The sequence below is a fragment of the Panicum virgatum genome, chromosome 9N, assembly GCF_016808335.1.
Source record: "Panicum virgatum strain AP13 chromosome 9N, P.virgatum_v5, whole genome shotgun sequence".
Taxonomy (NCBI): domain Eukaryota; kingdom Viridiplantae; phylum Streptophyta; class Magnoliopsida; order Poales; family Poaceae; genus Panicum; species Panicum virgatum.
Window position 1 is genome coordinate 49,166,703 of NC_053153.1, and position 6,386 is coordinate 49,173,088.

The 6,386-nt window shown below is 57.1% G+C and overlaps 1 non-coding gene across 1 annotated transcript; it reads left to right on the forward strand.

The window, feature by feature from the left end:
* Positions 1-3,520: 3,520 nt before the first annotated feature.
* LOC120693634 lies at positions 3,521-3,627 on the forward strand. Its single transcript, XR_005683092.1, has one exon. It is a non-coding gene; the product is annotated as a small nucleolar RNA R71 (small nucleolar RNA).
* The last annotated feature ends 2,759 nt before the right edge of the window (positions 3,628-6,386 follow it).

Sequence of the window (6,386 nt, forward strand, 5' to 3'; positions counted from 1 at the left end):
AAAAACCAGGAAAGTCAGGGGCCTAAAAGCTAAAAACTGGACCTAGTTGGAATTTCTTTTGAACTAAGCTGGACGGCGGGTTAATTTCAGGATAAATCAGGGGTTCTTTAACAAAATGGGCAGGGCGAAGCGGTACGCTCAGATCTGGACCGTCAGATCCAGATCTGATGGTTAGGATCAAAAGGGGCGCCGTTCTAATCTCGGCCGTCCACCCGAGATCGGGCGGCCAGAACGGATCGGGCGTGTGGGGGGGGCGGCGCGGCTCGCCGGGAACGCAAGCCCCGCGGCGGCGCTTCGCCGGGGAAAACCAAATTGGCGTCCCCGTGGCCGATTCGGGCCGCGAAAAGGCCCTGGAGCCTGCCCGCGACATGCGTAATCCACTGGTAGTGGATTCGCGGGGCTGCAGGGCGCGTAGTGTGGTGCACGGCGATGAGGGCGGCTCGGGACGGTGAGCTTCGCCGGCGTGGTGTGTTCCGGGGGTCCCAGGGGCTAAGGCCCGTCTAATCTAGCGCCAAAACGACAAAGAGGGTGACCTGGTGCTTACAGAGGGCTCGGGGCGGTCGATGACGAAGTGCAGGCGTGCCGGCGGCGAGGATTGGCGGCGGAGCTGAGCGGAGCTCGCGGACGAGGTTGACGCGAGGGCGCTCCGGGTTCCTGGGCGGTGCGGATCGACACGTAGGGCTCCTGTGAGGGGTACATGGGGGTCAGGATGGCCGGGGGTTGCACGGCGGTGAGCAATTGCTCAAATCAGAGAGCTCACCGGCGTGGCGGTCTTCGGCGAAGATCCGGCGGTGCAGGGGCCTCGGCCGGGGTAGGAGGGCTCGGGGGGCCTCCTGGGGCTCAGTTGGCCCTAGCGCGCGGCTCCGGCGGGGCTCTGGCGCAGCGGAGCTTTGCGGCCGCGGCGGCGCAGGGAGCTCTGCTCCGCTCTGAGCGCGGAAGCTGCGGCGGCTAGGGTTTGGTGGCGGCTATGGGGGCGGGGTGAGGCGCAGGGGCTGCAGGGGTGCGTTTTAAGGAGGGAGCCGCTGATCCTGGGCGTCCGTGCCGTTGGGGCGCGGCGAGATTTCCGGCCGGGGATCGCGGCCATTCTGTTGCAGCGCGGGCGGAAGACGCGGCGGAGGAGGGAGACGAGTCTGACCGGGTGGGACCGCGGTGTCAGCGACGGGGCGCGCGAGTCGGGCTGCTGTGCGCCAGGCGGGAGTCGCGGGCGGGCGTTGCGGGAGGAGGGAGACGGGACCGACAGGCGGGCCCGGGCTGCAGTGAGGGGAAAGGCGACGCGCGGGTGGGCGCTGGCGAGTGGGGCCATGCTGCAGCGGGGCCGCTCGGTCAGAGGCGGGAGGCGACGCGCGGGGCGAGTCGCGGGGCTGGGCGCGTGGGCGCTGGGCTGGGCCGAGCGAACTGGGCCGGGTGACTGGGCCGCAGGAAGCTGGGTCGGGCTGAGCCGAAACGGGAGAAGGGGGGGAGTGGGCCGCGGCAAGGGTTGGCTGGGCTGGGTTTGAGGGTTTGGGTTTTCCTTTCTATTTTCCATTTACTCTCTCAATTCAAAACCTAATTCAAACAAAGTTTGAATTCAAATTTGAATTTGAATCCAAACCACACTCAAATAAAATTATGCACCAGCATGAATGCAACAAAAATTTAAACCTATGGCAAAATTTTAATACTTATGAAACAAAAATTAGATTAAATGCCAACTAAACACAATAAACCTTAGAAAATTTAACTAAAGCCAATTAATTTATTAATAAATACTGAAATTTAAAATTAGGGTGTTACAGTGGGCCACCCTGCTGACAGCCTGGGCCCACTGCCCTTCTAACGGTCAAAAACTTTTAAAACTTTGGTGCCGGCCAAACTTTGCTTTGAAAAGATGTTCAAAATTATTTTTCAAGGGATTTTCATGTTCGGAAATATTTTTGGATTTTTGTGAAAAACAGAAAAAGTGATAGGAAAGTTTCTAGCATGCAAGGGTTTTTTGAAAATTCAAATATGCAGTGGGAAAAATCGAAAAAGTCGAGAAAAGTAAAATGATGGAGGGTGAATATGAGATACGTACCGATTTACCTTCGGCAAGGGCTTGTTGTTTTGAGTCTGACGAGCAGGACCTTTCTCCTGCTGTGTTCACCATTGCTCGGCTCGTCCTGGAGAATAGGACGAGGATGAGCTTGCGACCTTACGCCACATCTTCTTTGCATGTCTTCTTTTGGATCGTGTGGTCGTAGGTTCTGGTAGTGGGGCTTCTGGTGCATCCCAGATTGCCTGCCCTTCGTCATCGTGTCGGTTCAGGATGCGTTGCTCTTCCCTCTGTTTGAACCTGAAGAACATGTTCTCCTTCCCGACGCGGAAGCAGATTTCTCATATTCCCATGTCAATCCTTGCTCTGGCGGCCCTCAGGAATGGTCACCCAAGGATGAGCTCGATTCCGAGGTCACCTTCTATATCCATGACCACGAAGTCCGCAAGGATGAAGGAGTCATGCACACGGACCAGGACATTCTTGGCTATCCCTTCGGGATACCAGATTGTAGAGTCTGCGAGCTGCACACACATATATGTTGGGGAGAGAGCAGGGTATAAGAGTTTCTCGTATATTACCATGGGCATAATGTTGACACAGGCCCCCAGGTCGCAGAGCGCATGCTCATAGTATCGATCGAAGATTGAGCAGCTGATTTCCCAAGTGTCATTTCTTGGGGGATTGTACCTGCCTGCATGGTTAGTTCGAGGAGTCTACCGGGGAGGGTTGCCCCACCCGGTAGACACCATATTTGCAGTTTCGACGGAAGATTCGGTTTGCCCCGGAATCTTCCTGTCTTCAGAGACAGGAGTAGCAGCAGCTAATTGAGCAAGTTGTGTTTCTATCATTTTGTTGAAACTTAGTTGATTTTTATGAGCAGAAGAAAAAGTTTCAACTTTAGCATGTATGCTTTCCAAAATTTTATCATAGGCAGTAAGCTTTTTGTTTAAAGATTCGTTTATTTTAGCTTGGCCAAACACAAGGTCTCTCAAGGAGGGTTGGTTTGAATTAAAATTTGAATTGGTATTTGAGTTAAAATTGTTACCTCCTCCTTGGAATGGTAGGCGTGTCTGACCCCACCCCTGGCCTACTTGTGGATGGAACCCGGTGTTGTTGTTGAAGTAGGCTACATCTTCGCGGGTCTCGGGGCAGTCATTCCCCGAATGTCCACCGTCACCACAAACCTCACACGCTGAGTACGAGTTCATAGCTTGGGCGTAGTTTTCTCTATGTTTCTTGAATTCCACCCTTTTGTGCAGATGTTTGAGTAGGAGGCCCAGTTTGGCGGCGAGCATATCCGTTTCCTTGACAGTGTGCATTCCGCCTTTGGTTCTGGGCTGGGAACGCTCCTCATTCCAGCCCTGGTTGGAGACCATATTCTCGATTAAGGCCGTAGCCTTGGCAATGGTGAGATTGAGATAGGCTCCTCCAGCAGCAGCATCAAGATTGGCTCTGGATGTAGTCGTTAGCCCATTGTAGAAGCTTTGGAGCACGAGCCACTCATCCATCCCATGATGAGGACAGGCGAGTATGTACTCTTCCAACCTTTCCCAACCTTCTGGGATGGAATCCATCCCCGTCTACTGGAAACTTGAAATTCTTCCACGCAGGGCATTGGTTTTGCCCAACGGGAAGAACAAGCGAGGAACGCCATGGAACACTTGTCCCACGTGCTGACGGCTTCCTTGTTCTGATAAAACCACTGTTTCGCTTTCCCCAGGAGGGAGAAAGGAAACAGGCAGAGCCTGATGGCGTCAGCTGTGTAACATCACGTATTTTTTTACGGAATGTTATATAGTGCAAAAATGTGAATTTTCAAAAACTTTTTGTGTGCATGTGTAATTAGGTAAAAATGATGTAAGGTTAATCTCTCCTTCCATCTCGAATTCCTAGTAAATTAAAAGCAAAACAAATTTAAGGATATAATTGGTAGTGTGAATCTTTTGGAGTTGGAATTTATTCGATCTACCTTGTATAAATTTGATTCAATTTATTTTTGTTTGCATTGAGTGGAGTTCAAATTAATTTAAGCCAATTAGTTTGAACTCAAATGCTAACTAAACCCCTCTAGTTGTTTTGGGCCAAAACCGCCTAAACCCACTAACAAACCTAGCCTAACCCATCTATCTTGGCCTGCTAACCTCCTCCAGCCCGACCCGCTTCAAACCCCACCGGCCCAACCTCTTTGCGATGGCCCAAACCCGCGCGACCCAACCTGCTCGCCAGCCCAGCGCCTCTCACCCTTCCCCTCTCGCTGTGACGCTGCCAGACCGGCCCCGCTTGACAGCGCCTTTTCCCGCTGTTCCTCTTCCTCCTCCGTCACTTTTCGCCGATGCCGTCCGCCCCGTCTCGCTCCGTTCTGCTTGCCGTGCCAACGCCGTCCCCGCTCCGTGACAACAGAGCGAAACCACCCGCCGACGTCACGGCCGCGCCCCGCGCTCCCTTTTCCCTCTCGCCTTGACCACCAGCGCCGCGCCCTTGCCTTGGCCGCCCCGCAAACCCCGGCACTGCGAGCCCTTGATCCTCGCCACGCGTCCATGGCACGGACACCGAAGATCCCCGCCGTCCAGGGGCCTTGGATCCCCCTAGTCCTAGCGCCATGTCCGTATAAAACCCAGTGCCATCGCCCTCAGAACCCTAGAGCTCGAGTCCTTTTCCCCTCTGCGCCACCGCCTCCACACCAAAACAGAGAGAGCCGAGAGTAGTAGACAGAAAGGAGAAGGTGGGGGGGTGGAAGAAGGAGAAGAAGAAGAGGAAGCCCCGCCATCCGCTGGCCTCGCGCGCGCCCCAGCGCGGCACGTCACCCTCGCCGCCGGGCCGTGCCCCGGGCACTGCGCGCGCACCGTGGCCGCCTGGCCGTGGCCGCTGGACGGGCCTGCAGCGCCACCGTGGAGGAGCCCAGGGACGCCGTCCCCACTGGGTGGAGAGGAGGAGCCAGCACCGTCGCCACGCCAAGGAGGAGCCGGCGCTACTGTACCCGGACCGAGGAGGAGGAATGCCGCCACCGGTGCTTCGTCAAGCCGGCGACCTGTACGACGACCCCGACGTCGCAGTGCTGCCCTGCACCGCGTCGACCCCGTCATGGCCTCACCCCACCACAGCCTCGCCCTTGTCCTCCTCGAGCCCGAACGGTGAGCTCAACACCGTCCTGTTCCAACTCTTTGTTGCTGCCGGCGAGGTGCCCTGCGCCGCCGATGGACCATCCGTGTAGCAAGCCGTAGGCTCCCATCACGTTTTTCTTGCAGGAGCCGTCGCACCACACGTAACCCTGTAGCCTTTGCCATGCCACTCGTGCACCTCACTGCCGCACCACGGTTGTGCTTAGACGCATCGCCTGGTGACCGCGAACGCCGTCGTGACGTCGCGTTCACAACGTTCCCAGGCCCTTCTCACCTCTCACCAAACACCTATCGAACACGAGCCCCTTCGCTCGCCTATGTTCACCGAGCCATAGTGATGCCCTTCGGTTCGCCACACCTAGACCTTGCGTGACGAACTCCTGACCGAGCCACCCTGCCCTAACCTTGCCTTGTCTGGCCGAGCGCCGCCGCAGCTTCCTACGCGCGTGCGTGACCGTTGCCCGCGCCGAGCACGAACGCCACCTCGACCCACCTGGAGCCTCGTCCCCGCCTTGCTCTGCCATCGAACCCGCCAGCCGCCGTCGCCACCGGAGGGTGCTCCACGCTGTCCTGTCTCGGCTTCACCGGTGTTAAACCGAGTCCTCACCGCGCAAACCGCCGTCGACCTGCTTTGCTCTGCCACCGAGCCCTTGCGCCGTCCATGCCTTGCCCGTGCTCAGCCTTGCCTCGACGCACCGCCGTTGCCCCGCCTAGTCCTTGCCTCGATGAACCGCCGGGAGCCCACGAGCCGAGCCCTCGACGTCTGACGCCGTTCCACCAGAGAGAAGGACCGAAGGGGAAGGCAGATAATAGGAGGAGAAGGCGCTGCCACGCAGGCCCAGCCTGTCAGTGAGAGAAGGATGTGAAGGAAGAGAAGGAAAAGAAGAAGAGAAGGAGAAGTGGGCCGCCAATGCCCAAGCCGGCCTGCGAGCTGATCCGCGAAGCCAACACCAAGCTGGCCTTCCAAGTCGCCTCCTCGAGTCAGCCCTTGAAGCCGCGTGGACCTAACCCAATCCGAGCCAGCCTGAGCCATCCCGAGCCGGCCCTTTGAGCCGTGGGCCGAGCCGACTCACGAAGCCAGATCGCAGACCGAGCTGAGTAGTTGGGCCTTTGAGCCGGCCCGCTATCCTCTTTGAGCCCAGTACCGCTTCGGCTTTTCTTTTTCTTTTTCTTTTAACCCGATCTGACACACGGGACCCACTGGTCAGAGACATGCGCCGCTGACACGTGGACCCCACCTGGACGTGGACCCA